The 13771-nt window shown below is 44.7% G+C and overlaps 1 long non-coding RNA gene and 1 other non-coding gene across 2 annotated transcripts in view; one reads left to right on the top strand and one right to left on the bottom strand.

Moving 5' to 3' along the window:
• Window positions 1-13771, bottom strand: part of LOC135115020 (uncharacterized) — a 122181-nt gene that overhangs the window by 75328 nt on the left and 33082 nt on the right. The gene's annotated exons all lie outside the window — the stretch shown is intronic.
• Window positions 3714-3785, top strand: Trnam-cau (transfer RNA methionine (anticodon CAU)). The gene has a single exon. It is a non-coding gene; the product is annotated as a tRNA-Met (tRNA).

Genomic DNA, 13771 nt, shown 5'->3' on the forward strand with positions numbered 1-13771 from the left:
CACACGTTCCAGGTCAAAGCTCGCTGAGACAACAGGTGTGGGGGAGCCCTTGCAGCAGCCACCCTTCTGCACCACCCGAGGCAGGCAAGGCCACAACCCCTCGCACGTAATTTACCACTGGCCCTCCGAGTATCTCATCATGCACCATCTTCTAAAATGAATGACACTACAAACACACACACGTTCTCTCTCTCTCTCTCTCTCTCTCTCTCTCTCTCTCTCTCTCTCTCTCTCTCTCTCTCTCTCTCTCTCTGGAAACCCCTACCGTGTTACACCTTCATTCCGTCCACCACTTTCTTTCTTTAATACATTCCCCGCAAGAAGGAGTAAAACTCACACCGAGGCAGACCTACAGTATACTTCCACGGGCTGCCTTTGTCTGTCCTGGAAATTAAAGAACAGCCGCTGCGGGAGGTGGGCGCGCCTGTGTGGTCTAGACTTCCCACGACGACGCAGAGATTACACATCAACACACCGCCACGCTCCAAAGCCTTAACAGCGACCAAAACAAGAGGGCAGAGGAAAAAAAAAAAAAAAAAAAAAAAAAAAAAAAAAAAAAAAAAAACTGAAAGCCACTAATATCACACTGTTATTTTGGTAGCTTGAAATGGCCGGAGCAGCGTCACTCTCCTGGAACTAAAGAAGAAATAGTTGGCAGGTGCAGTACCGATGAAAAGTTTTTGAAAGTTTTTTTTTTTCCTTTGCGGAGTGAGCAGCCTGACAAGGGTAACTCAGTCCCAGGTCTAGAGAGGTTGATTTCCGTTTTACTCGCTCAGAGCTCGACGTGAACCTCCATTTTCACTGTAAATGGGCAAAATCACCTGGCGGAATGAAATGTTGCCCGGGTGTTGTTAAGAAATCAGTTCTGTCAATGCGTACCTTTCGATTGCCTTCTTGTTAACCTACCCCACCCCACCCCACCCCACCGCTCTCTCCTACCGCCCAGCCCATCCAGCCCTCCCTGCACCTCAGCCCACCCAACCCACACAGGTCTCCTAGCCCACCCTGCACCTGCAACACATCCACACTACTCCTAAAAATGCAGACAGTAGCCCGGGCTCTAAAAAAGAAGAAAAAGCGTACTTGCACAATAAAGCACTCACACGCGACCATTACGAGCGGCAATGTATGCAAATGGCCAATAATTTCACCAGTACAAGAGCGCCAATAAATCGAACTCCTGAGACAAAATATTAGGCCACCTTTGATGTTATCATTTTTGTTTTTTAAGGAAATTCACTGAGAACAAGGCAGTAATGAATAGGTGGTCGTAGTAGCCACGTCAGCGCAGGTGTGGGCTGAACAGCGGCCGCCTCGTGCTGATTAGCAGATGTGGAGCGAGAGGCGGCTCCACGAGCTGTGTTGTTTGTGGGCGCCAAGGAGAGGCTCAGTATTTTACGACGAGTTACGGTGACGGCCCAACAATAAGACCGACCAGCGTGCTACGGCTTCAGTTTGGGCCGACGAGGGACGACTGCACCAGACAACTGCAGGGTGAAACTGAACGAGGAGGAAGGAGGTTTAGCTTGCTGATTTGAAACCTTGATAAATTGATAAACACATACCAGTATATAGACAGATCGAGGTAAACTGCTATGTACGTAACTAGACAAGACTTACAGATAAAACACAAGTTAGATGAAGAGGAAAGAATGGCAATTGGTAAGAAAAATGTGGTAAGAAAAATGTTTTAAACAGAACGTCGAAAATTTGCTTTCCTGAAGAAGACTAGAATTATGAAGTAAATTCCCTTGAACATCAAAAAGACAAGTGTAGGCCATCAAACACTGGGGAAAAAATCCAGGGTTCCGTCTGCTTCGTGGTCACGTTGGTGTTGGTGGCCAGGCATTACCCGGGTACAAATTGTGGGCCAGGTGAGCCCGGCAGCCCTTCACCCTGACGCACAATCCATCTCGCCTCGTCACGCCTCCTCCGCGCGGATGAATCATGACGCATCACCGACACACCAGAGAGAATCGCAGGACTGTCGCAAATTCGTTACATCGTTGCTGACTCTCACCTCGTTACGACTTTGAGATCCCACCTGAGACACCTGCAGGAGGTCTGACAAGCACGCTGAGGGACCAGTTCACCTGCGTGTTTTTGTACGTGTCGGGAAGATGTCACATCCCAATCCTCATCCCACTTCGTCTTCCCCTCCCCCCATTTCCCCTCCCCCCGCAAAAAAAAAAAGAAAATGTCAGGACATTTAATTCCTGTCTATACTTTTTTTCCACTTCTCTCAGCCACGTCCCGCCGGCGGCCGTGTCACAGCGTGGACGCGTAACCCTTACCTTCATATCGGTATTATTTCGGCGTCATTTGTCACTGGCTCTGATATCCCTCCCGCCTTGCCGGGTACGTCTGAGGCTTCTCGCGGGCCCCGGCAGGTGACAACGGCGGATACTATCGAATGGCAGAAGGTAATAACAATAATTCAGTAGGGATTGGCTTCAGCTCCAGCCACGAAAGAGATTAGAGTACATCGCACAGTAATAGGAAAGTAATCTGATAATGATCCATCGCGACAAAAGATTGGTGCTGGTGGCTTAACTCGGTGCCTCCTGTTGGTTCTGCAGCCCAGGAGTGGGTGCCGCGAGCCACAAAGAACTCGGCAAGTCCTCGGCGAGGCAAGAAACATTTCAGCAACACCGTCACTCACTCGCACTGCGGGAGATATTTCAACTCCAGCTCAACACTGACTCACGCCCGCCATGGACACGAGTTACGGCTGCCGCGGACACAACGTTAAGGCAGCCGTACCCAAACACACAACACCTGAGGTCGTGGGTGACGCCACACTGGCACGAAAACTCGGCCTTCATGAGTACCTGGCAATTATCAATCCCTTGCCTCTTCATTACGCACCATTTCCCCATCCGCTAAGTGACATGAAACACTGTAAGTGCCATAAGGTGTATTCCTTTCTCGCATTAATGAGGTAATTCATGGCGGCGGCATTAATACAGAGGCGCGCCATTATCGTAGGTAAGGCCGGGAGTTCCACACAGAAGAACGGTAGTAATGCCTTGCCGCCGCCGCGCGCTCTGATATCCCCAATTATGCTAATCAGAGAGGTGGTCATTCCGGCAGCTTAATTGAGAAGTGAGCCAATCCATACAGCGCCACACCTTTGAAGCGATAAAGTAGAAAGTCCTGCATTAGTGGCTGGCGGGATCGGCTGTACACAGCAAGTGGGGCTTGAGCCGCTCCGGGTGATGCTGCTCGATAAGGCGTGACACAATATAAGACGTTGTGGCTTTGCCCTTAACCTGAGATCGCCGCAGGACAGCCGGTGACAAACTCAGGGGCCTCTCCTATCCTGACACCTGCAGGCCGAGATAGTTCTGTCCAGCAATGACAATAAGGGCGAGTGTGTACCTCCCTGATGTGCTACAGTGAGTTTTAGCCACAGCGGGCCAGCACGATCCACGCCAGCGCTCATGGCACGGTAGGTGACAATGCATGGCAGGCACACAATTATCTACCCTCTGCCAGTGTTTGTAGCCATCGCCCGTGGGACCGTATGACGTGTGGAGAGAGAGAGAGAGAGAGAGAGAGAGAGAGAGAGAGAGAGAGAGAGAGAGAGAGAGAGAGAGAGAGAGAGAGAGAGAGAGAGAGAGACTGATTAGCTGACTTTAGGGTCACTTCAAGCCAATCTTTAACTCACAAGACCAGAAACAAGAAATTATGCTTGGTGTCCACGAAGCACCAGCAGAGTGGCGCAGTGGAAGCGTGCTGGGCCCATAACCCAGAGGTCCGTGGATCGAAACCACGCTCTGCTACACTCCACTTGTTATTATTATTATCATAATTATTTTTATTATTATTCATTATTTTACCGTTGACATGACAGAAGGCAGGGCAGGCACAGAGAGAGAGAGAGAGAGAGAGAGAGAGACGTAGGATTCAGTTCATAATCGTTGACATCAAAACAATTAGGAGGAAATACACAAGGTCTGCCCACACTGGATTCAGAGCACGTGTTTTTATATCCTGTTCATGGCGTAAAGACACTAATTTTTATTATAGTCGCTGTTAGTTACCGGCGGAGAAACTTTCCTTTCACAGCGTATTTTTGTTACATTAGGTTTTGCGGATAAGCTGGAGACAGTGTAGAGACGCAGGTAAGATGAGGACGAGGGAGACAGGTTTGCAAGCCGGAGAGCTGCAGTAAGGTGACTGGCAGGGAACATGTACCAGCCACCCCTTGTGTCCATCACCTTATCACAACAAAGGCTTTTTTTTTTTTCTTCCTCTTCTTTTTTCGTGAATGACCTTGTGACACTTTACTCCCAGACTGAATTTATAAACACGTGTGCCATAAACTGTTCTATTCCATTACCTCGTTTTCTCTCCGTCCCTCTCTTCAACTACCATTATCAAGGTGACGGCCTCATCTACGCCGCCCATCCCGCCCTTCCCCAGTAAGCCTCGTTTTTTATTTCCCTTTCCAATTCCATTTTTCCTTGTCCAACCAATCCCATTTCTTCAACTAAGTCAAAATTACCACTAACATCACAATTACATTATGAGATCATTATAAACCATATTCATTATACAGTTCTACACATCTACTATACCGCCAAGATTCAACGTTATTTGTTTGAAGTGGAAACGATGACCATCACCATCACTGTTATTATCGTTAACAGTCACCATCACCACCAGGATCACATCACCTCTCCCACCATTAATGTCATCCTCAACACCACCTGCACTGTCACCTCGTCAAGACTAAAGTTAACTCCGGAGTGAGAGTAGAGGGGTACATGTCGACAAAAAGAAAGAGGACGAAAAGATGAAGAAATGACATGGATAAGCTGAGACTGATAGGGACAAGGGCAAACCGTCAGCCAGGTATGGGGGCGACACTACAGGTACTACATACCACGACGGCGGGAAAGTCAAGGGATGCCAGGAATTCAATGACAGTGATCAAGTGACAGGAAGGGAAGGAAGGAGGGGCACGCACGGCATCAGTCAAGACGCCTCCCAGAGCCCCCTGCCGCTAGGGGCGGTCGGCACCACAAGGGGATCACGCGCGAGCCTCCGAGCAGTATATCATGAAATAAGATAAACCGATACACCGTTTAATTAGAGGGCGGAGCGTCGTGTGGAGGGTGCAGGGCGCGAGGGGGCGGGGCGGCGGCACCTTTGGTGGGCAGGAGCCGCCGCCCGGGGGCCACATGGCCAGGCGGCAGCTCTGTTACCGACATAATGGTCAGCCATCGAGAGAAAATGGTATGCAGCGCGTGGAACGAGGGAAATATGCCCCATAATATACCTGCATTTGGAATGACGGAAGCCTCGGCCATGTGAAGCGGAATGACTGACAGAGGAATGTTGCTTAATAACATTCTGAATGGTAAAAATTTTCAATAATTTAAAGACAATATAACAGAAATTAACAAGATATGAAAGGAATATTTAGTGTCATAATAAATAAGTCTCTTAAACTTCATACAGCTTTTTCCACTGGGACTTGAATGTGAGCTGCATTCCTTCCTTTTGATGCGAGGCTTGCCACCCCCGCCGCTGCCGCCCCTTCCCCGCCACATCACCGACCGCCACCCCTGCCTGCCCTCCCCCCGCTCCCTCGCTACACCGGTACTGTACTGCCACTGCCCCACCAGTGCCCCTGGTATTATAATGCCACTATCCAGGAGTATGATCATGATTCTCTCTCTCTCTCTCTCTCTCTCTCTCTCTCTCTCTCTCTCTCTCTCTCTCTCTCTCTCTCTCTCTCTCTCTCGGCCATCTCCCTTGGTTCTTCTACTCGTTTCTTTTCAGGAGCGGCATTGGCAGCAGACTTTTTTATACCATTTTTTTTTTCATCCTATACCGGTGTCTTTGGTGCATAAACAATAAAAGTGAGACGAGCCTTACTTCTCTGACCACAGATTCTATGACATAGGTCGTTATAGTGTAACCACGTTTGTGCATCGATCACTAAGCTGCATAAGTAGCGTTACAATCAAAGGAATTTGTCTACCTGAATAACTGGCTAACACTTCCAGTTACATTGACGTCACTTTTGGTTCTGTGCACCCTCCCAGTTCACGCGACCGCCCGCCTTGCTGACCTAATCTTCAAGAATGGTGTTTTGGCTGAGATATCCCGTAGTGGGGACCTAACACCCCCTCGCATGATCGATATTGTTACATCTCATCCCTACGTTCCTCGCAGTACTGATAATTATAAAATCAATATAAATAGCAGTACCTAACAGCCTTTTCTTTCTCCACAATATCAAGGAGGATGAGGAGAGAAAAGGGGTAGTGGGGTGGGGGGGAAGACAAAAGGAAGACATTCGGCCACTGACATAATTATTTACGAGTGGTTGTAATTAGTGAGTCTTGAACACTACACACATTCCTCGCTGGAGTCACGCGTGCATGCACATCGCGGAAAATTCTCTTGATTTTTTTCTTTTAAGCAGCTTGCTCTTTCAGAGTGTGTATATGAGAGAGAGAGAGAGAGAGAGATTCTAGTAAATCGTGGTTCAGGTTAAGCCAGTGCTAATATTAGTTAAAAAGATTTTTTTTGTGTGTGTGTGTATGCACACACACATACTTACATACATAAATATTTTTTGTTTGTTTGTCTGTATGTGCTTGTCTTCAACACTCACGTCAGCATCTGATATCGTTGAGGAAAATTCGAGCCAAAATTCTTCACTAATCGGATTCACATTATGTTAAATAATAACAATAATAATAAATAAATACATGAATAAGTAAATAGATAAATGCTGGAGCTTTACTTTATGGTGCGGGAAAATACTAAGTGTAGATAATGCTCCATTCCCTTTCCCATTTGTCATGGTTTCTGCTTCCTCTCCGACGTATTATAATATTGTAAAGGAAATGTCTACAAACTTACATTAAACGAATTTTGTACTAGCACACACACACACACACACACACACACACACACACACACACACACACACACACACACACACACAGAAAACATGAAAAGAAAAATAGGGAACTTGGAAGAAGCCAGTCGTGGCAGTCCGTGATGGATAGATAGATGGATAGATGATAGAGATAGATACATAGATAGATAAAGAGAGAGAGAGAGAGAGAGAGAGAGAGAGAGAGAGAGAGAGAGAGAGAGAGAGAGAGAGAGAGAGAGAGAGAGAGAGAGAGAGAGAGAGAGAGAGAGAGAGAGAGAGAGGGAAACCTGTGTGCCGCAAAATAGCACCAACAAAGGCTTGTAATAATAACCTGCCCGTCTCATCTGTGGACAAGGCAATAAAGTCAATGAAAAAAAAAGCCTCACACGTGTACAAGAAAGCGGTGGCTGAGACAATACGGCGGGACGAGGTTCAAGGCGCTGCTACAATGTCTTCCACCCCACAACACTCAACTAACAACATCTGCAGCACATGGCAACACTTACAAATACAAGAATACAATGCACTAGCACGTCTTGACCACTCTAACTCAGAATAACTGTAACACTCACCTGTGAACAACAGAGTGCACCACACTCCTATGTTATAACCTTTGCAGAATAGAACATCTGTAACACATCATAACATTCGCTTATTAATACTAGAACACAAAACTGGTACGTTATAGCCAATGGTAACAATCACAATACTCAATTATCAATACTAGAACACACCACACTAGTATGTTTTAACCACTGTAAGAACTGCAACACATCACAACACTCACTTATCAACACTTACAGCCACCTCAATACACCTAACACGTATGTAACCACTGAAACACAATGCACCGTGCAGGTAAACATTCAGACACGACAAATTTATCCATGAATTACACATCACGAAGGAAGACGACTAACTAAACTTATGAAAAACGAAGATAAGTGGGGATATGTACGATTTATATGGGGAACGGCATGTTTAGGTCTACTGGCCTCTTGCAGCTTCTCGTGTGTTGCGTAAAAATCTAAGGAAAGAAAGGAAAAGAGGAAGAGGGAAGTATGTTGACCACGCCAGACATCTTGACCGAGCACTGGCTAGACTCCTCATAAACCCGTAGCCTGGGACATTAAGCGCACACAGGGAGATTACCAGGCTCTCTCTGGGACGCGGTGGTCATTTTCCAGGTGAACCAAACTAGGAGCCGAACTATCACTTTCATATACCATCCCGTTGCTCAATTAAAAGCCGGTACGACCACATGACCAGTCCCACCAAGTATGATGTCGCACTGCATTGCTTCTACTCTGCCCTGCCCTGTTCCTGCTCTGCTGTCAATATCCGCTGGTGATTGTTTGTGCGTGTTTCTCTTTTTTTTTCGGTTCTGTGTGTCAGGTCTGTCTAACTGTTTCCAAGTCTGTCTGTCCGTTCATCTTCCTTTCTCTCTCTCTCTCTCTCTCTCTCTCTCTCTCTCTCTCTCTCTCTCTCTCTCTCTCTCTCTCTCTCTCTCTCTCTCTCTCTCTCTCTCTTAATAGATATTGAGGTAATGAAATAAATGGAAATTGAGGCAAATATTGAGGAATTGAAGAACATATAGATGGAAAGGTGGAAATTGATGAATGAGAAATACTGAAGCAGTACGAGTATTTAGAGAAAGATAAGTGAGGATATATTGACGAGATTGTGTAGAAAACATGTACATGAGTTATGAATGATATTTTACAGTTAAATTCTACTGATTTGACGTAATAACTGCCAGAAATCCGATGGGTATAAAAATCACTATGTTGAATTGTTTTATAAAGACGGTGGGTTCCTTGCAAGATAAACAAGTCACTGTCCTCCAGGATGAATAATAACTTTCTTGCAGGGTGAAAACACTGCATTGCAACAGCTTTTGGATATAAAAAAAATCACTGTTGAATGATTCCATTAAGAAGATGGCAGTCTTGTAAAATGAACCAGTCAGTGTCCAGCTGAGAGAGAGAGAGAGAGAGAGAGAGAGAGAGAGAGAGAGAGAGAGAGAGAGAGAGAGAGAGAGAGAGAGAGAGAGAGAGAGAGAGAGAGAGAGAGAGAGAGAGAGAGATTCACACTGTCATGCAAGGGGAGATATCACTGTGCTCCACGAAAATCTCAGTCCTGCAGTAGAGAGACACAAGTAACTGTGTTGTAAGTAGTAGTCATTATCTCTCCCATCACTTATTCCTGTGCCCCTGGAGCTTCTGCCTTTTCGTTTTGTCACGGCTCCTGATATCTCTCTCACAGTCACCGGTTTCATGTACGGTTTACCTACAATTCTGCGATGTCTATCCATTCCTAGCCCTTCTCTTTTATTTTTTTTTTTTTTATTTATTTCTGGTCTTGGGATTCAATCTATAAAAAGACATTGACTCTACATTCTTTACTTGAACAACCGAAAGCACAGCACCATTTCACCATCCTTGCTATTCCCGCGGTGGCCACGGCCAGGCATCGGTTTATTATTGCTTACCGCGGGATCGTCATGTCACGTGCATACTATCTATAAATTGTCATTAATTGTATATTCATTGGTGGTGTAAGTCTCAATATGTATGTACTTGTCTCTCAAAAATACTGTAAATACTATTACTGATACTAATACTAATAATTTGTAATAATATTAATAATAATAATAATAATAATAGTAATAATAATAATAATGATAATAATAATAATAATAATAATAATAATAATAATAATAATAATAATAATAATAATAATAATAATAATAATAGAAGACATTAACAAGAATAATAATAATGATATAAAAGTAACAAACAAATGTTGAATTGTTGGGTAAAATTGTTTAGTTATCATTAAGGACAACATGGTTAATGGTCCTTATATAACGATAGGCTGTATGCAGAAACATAGGTAGCATGTCGGAAGGCGACGCTGAGCGGGATGGCTGCTCGAGTTCAGTGTGCGAACTTTGAGGTCACCGCTCAGCCGCAGCGCCTCAAACTTCATGCACCATCCACTTGTCTTTCTTCTTTAGCTCGGAATGACTGTCAGTTCATTACTTAATTTTGGGTGTGCGCTATTGTGGAATACTTGCCGTGGAACAAAAGACCACGTAACTATAAATCAGTGCTCATATGTAAGGCAAAATGAATCAAAATGAATTCATAAGATATCGTGAAATTAGAACCCACAGATCTACTCGCCCGAGGGTTTCCTGGCATATTCGGTCATAACCCCTTCGTCACACGCGTGGTCCCCCCAAGCCCCCGCGCTGCAGCGAGGGGCGGCGGCTGCGTGGGTGGCCTGCTTACCGGACGCGTCAAGCCTATGTGTACCTAAGCGATGCCTCACGCTGGTCCCCTGTGTCTGCTCCTCGACGCCCCTCGCGCCTCACATTCTTGGAGGCTTGGTTGCTCCCTTCTCTCCTCAGCATGTGATTACCGCCGTGCCTCTCTTGCTTCCACGTTGCAATTCTTTCATCTTGCCAAAGTTAATGCAATGTTCTTAATGCACACTGTGAACTCGTTCCACATTCATTTCTAAAACAACTAAACTGGCGTTACTCTGACCAGCATTCAATAAGCAGACATTGCTAAGTATTTTATTGGTGTTATTACAATGAAGTCTGGCTTGACGAGCAGCGAGTGACGAACAGCAGAAGACGCACGTAACCCTGATATCTACTTCATCCACTCTGCGATCAGTGGCGAGGCGCACAGCTGCCACAACATTATTTCAATTTACTTGGCGTTCTACCTACGTCGACTAGAGAAGAAAACATGTTTGGGTTCTGCCATGGCTGCTGCTGAGTTCATGGGTGGTCTCATGGCTCGGTATGGTTTCTTACTTTTAATGATAATAATAAAAAAAAGAAAAAATGTAATACTAGTGTTCCTCAGAACGCGTCTTCCTGCATCATCTTGAGGGCGGTGTCCGTCCTGGCCTTCGTTTGTATCTGACTGCGGTTGAATCCAGATAAAAACAAGCAGAAATTTTCACCATTAGTATTGATTGACATCGCCACTGCAAACACAAGACTATTAACAGACAACAATATCACTGACAACACAGCAATTAACTGACATGCTCTTTTATTTCTCGTTGTCCACCACCTCCTCCTTCTCCTCTTCCTCCTCCTCCTACTTCTTTTTTGCTTCTGTCTCTTCCACTAATAGGTAAATAGTTATACAAACAGTCTAGTCAGGAGCTCAAGGTTTGTTGTTTTTTCACGTTCTTTATATTTTTCTTTTCTTCTTCTTCTTCTTCTTCTTCTTCTTCTTCTTCTTCTTCTTCTTCTTCTTCTTCTTCTTCTTTTTCTTCTTTTTCTTCATCATCATCATCATCATCATCTTCTTCTTCTTCTTCTTCTTCTTCTTCTTCTTCTTCTTCTTCTTCTTCTTCTTCTTCTTCTTCTTCTTCTTCTTCTTCTTCTTCTTCTTTCTCTTTTCCTTTTATTTTTATTTTTCTCCCTCTCGTCTTCCATCATCACTACTACTTACTCTATCTCTTCTTAAAAGGCAATAAACAATGTGTACATCAGCTCTTATATTATAAATTCTCCCTCCCTCTCTCCCTCCCTTCCTCCCTCCCTCCACAAAACAAAAAACTTCTCAGTTTTTTCCCTTCCTAGTTTTCACTGTTTAATTATCTTTCTGTTCCTTCTAGTTAGATATCTTTCTCTTCCTCCTGCTCCTTCCACCAGTTAAACCCTTCCCACACGCACCTTTCAGCGTTGCGAGAGTTTTCTAATTCAATCATTCACAAAAAATTGTAACATCACCTAACAGCGTAATAAATCCAGTTAATCTGATCGAGCCACGCCTTCACTCCTCCTCGAGTCACTACTCACTGCGCGGCGCCTCACAACGCTGCACACATGCTCTCCCCTCACCGCAGTCTGCTTTGGAGCCTCTCGGAATACTTTATCCCACTAACCATGACAATGCTTTGGTCTCTCATTACATTAGAAGTCGTAGGTTATCTTCATATTGCTATTCTTTTGTGCCTTGCGATACAAAACAAAAAGTTGTGTTTTTTTTCCTTTTCCTGACTTGAGCTGTACTGGTTTGTTTTCTCTGTTTTTGCATTTAGTTTCTCTCATGCACTTCTTCCACTTACTCTCTGCTGCTCATATTCCTTCAAGCACCACGCCGCTTTTATAACACATTCATCCATCAGGTTCACCCTTATTATAGACTACACAAAAAAGTAGTAAGACGGTTCATTCATCACTCCTCTCATAAGCCTCATGTTTCGCAGCTGAATCGGTCACTCGCCTCCGTGCATCCTCTCAGTTCCCGCGACCCGCCCGCCTTGCTAACATTATTATCCCAAGCTTGTGGATTTCTCGTCTTTAGAATCTTCACAAATCCCGGAAAGGCAGGCGGTGGGCGTGGTAAAGTGCTTGTAAGAGTTTGCTACACTGTTACTGCTAAACAAATGATGCATACAATTGAATAACAATAATGCCGGAATGCTGAAAGACTTTATACTTTGAATCTTATATTGTAAATTATCAAGAGTATTGTTCCCAGAATAGACACATTTCTTCCATGCTTTCAAAGAGAAGCCGAAAAAATAAAGCATTTAAAACTATGCTAACCATGAACCTGTACATTATAAAACTTGGTCAATCAACAAGGCGGGAAGAACGAGCGATAAAGATTCATGCAAACATACTTAATTTTGAAAGTGTGTATTACAAAGAGGCTCAGAGGAGGTCGAGAAAGTTGAACTCGAAAAACTGCAAAAATGAAAATAATATTCTCTTAATTGATAAGAAGGAAAAATGTAGCTTCAAGATACAAAAGGCGGAGGAGGAGGAGGAGGAGGAGGAGGAGGAGGAGGAGGAGGAGGAGGAGGAGGAGGAGGAAGAGGAAATTACCCGCTTAATACGTAAATAAATCGAGAAGTATAAAAGCGTGTAGAAGAAGAAGAAGAAGAAGAAGAAGAAGAAGAGTAAAGAAACAAAACAAGGTAATGCAATCTAAAAAAAATTCTTGACTTATAAATATAATTGTGCCAAAGAAAGAGGAAGAGAAAGGAAAGAAGAGGAGGAAGGGAAAGAGGAGGATGAAGGGAAAGAGGAGGATGAGGAGGAAGGAAGAAGAAGAAGAAGAAGAAGAAGAAGAAGAAAAGGAGGAGGAGGAGGACGAGGAGGAGGAGGAGGAGGAGGAGGAGGAGGAGGAGGAGGAGGAGAAGGACAAGGAGGAGAAGAAGGATGAGAAAAAGAAAACGAGGAGGAGGAGAGGGGATAAAAGAAGTGAAGAAGGAAAAAATATGCAGAGGAGGAGAGGCGAAGAGAACGAAAAGAAAAAGAAGAGGAGGAGAAGAACAAGGAGGAGGAGGAGGAGGAGGAGGAGGAGGTACTTCATCGTGGACGGCTTGTACCTGTACCTGCAGCCAGTTTCTTGACATGTCGAATTCTGGCCTGGCCTTGTACACTGGATATTCTACATTCTGCACACTCTCTTATTTTCTTGATCATTAGGGATTTTCTACATCTCTCCCCACCACCACCATCATCACCACCACCACCACTTCTCTGCCCCTTGCCCTCACCGCCTTCCTGGGTTTTATTTGGTGTATTTTAAATTATACTACACACTCGTACTTATTTTTGTTTCCAGAGGTCAGTGTTACATCCAGGAGCTTGTTTAGCCTCATTTGATCTTGTGATGTTTCCGGTTCTGCCTGTGTGTGTGTGTGTGTGTGTGTGTGTGTGTGTGTGTGTGTGTGTGTGTGTGTGTGTGTGTGTGTGTGTGTGTGTGTGTGTGTGTCTTTTCTTCTGCCGTTTTATTCTTTTCCCTAAGGCTTTATCTATCTATCCATCTGTCGGACAGGCTTTCTCTCTCTCTCTCTCTCTCTCTCTCTCTCTCTCTC

The sequence above is a fragment of the Scylla paramamosain genome, chromosome 1, assembly GCF_035594125.1.
Source record: "Scylla paramamosain isolate STU-SP2022 chromosome 1, ASM3559412v1, whole genome shotgun sequence".
Taxonomy (NCBI): Eukaryota; Metazoa; Arthropoda; class Malacostraca; order Decapoda; family Portunidae; genus Scylla; species Scylla paramamosain.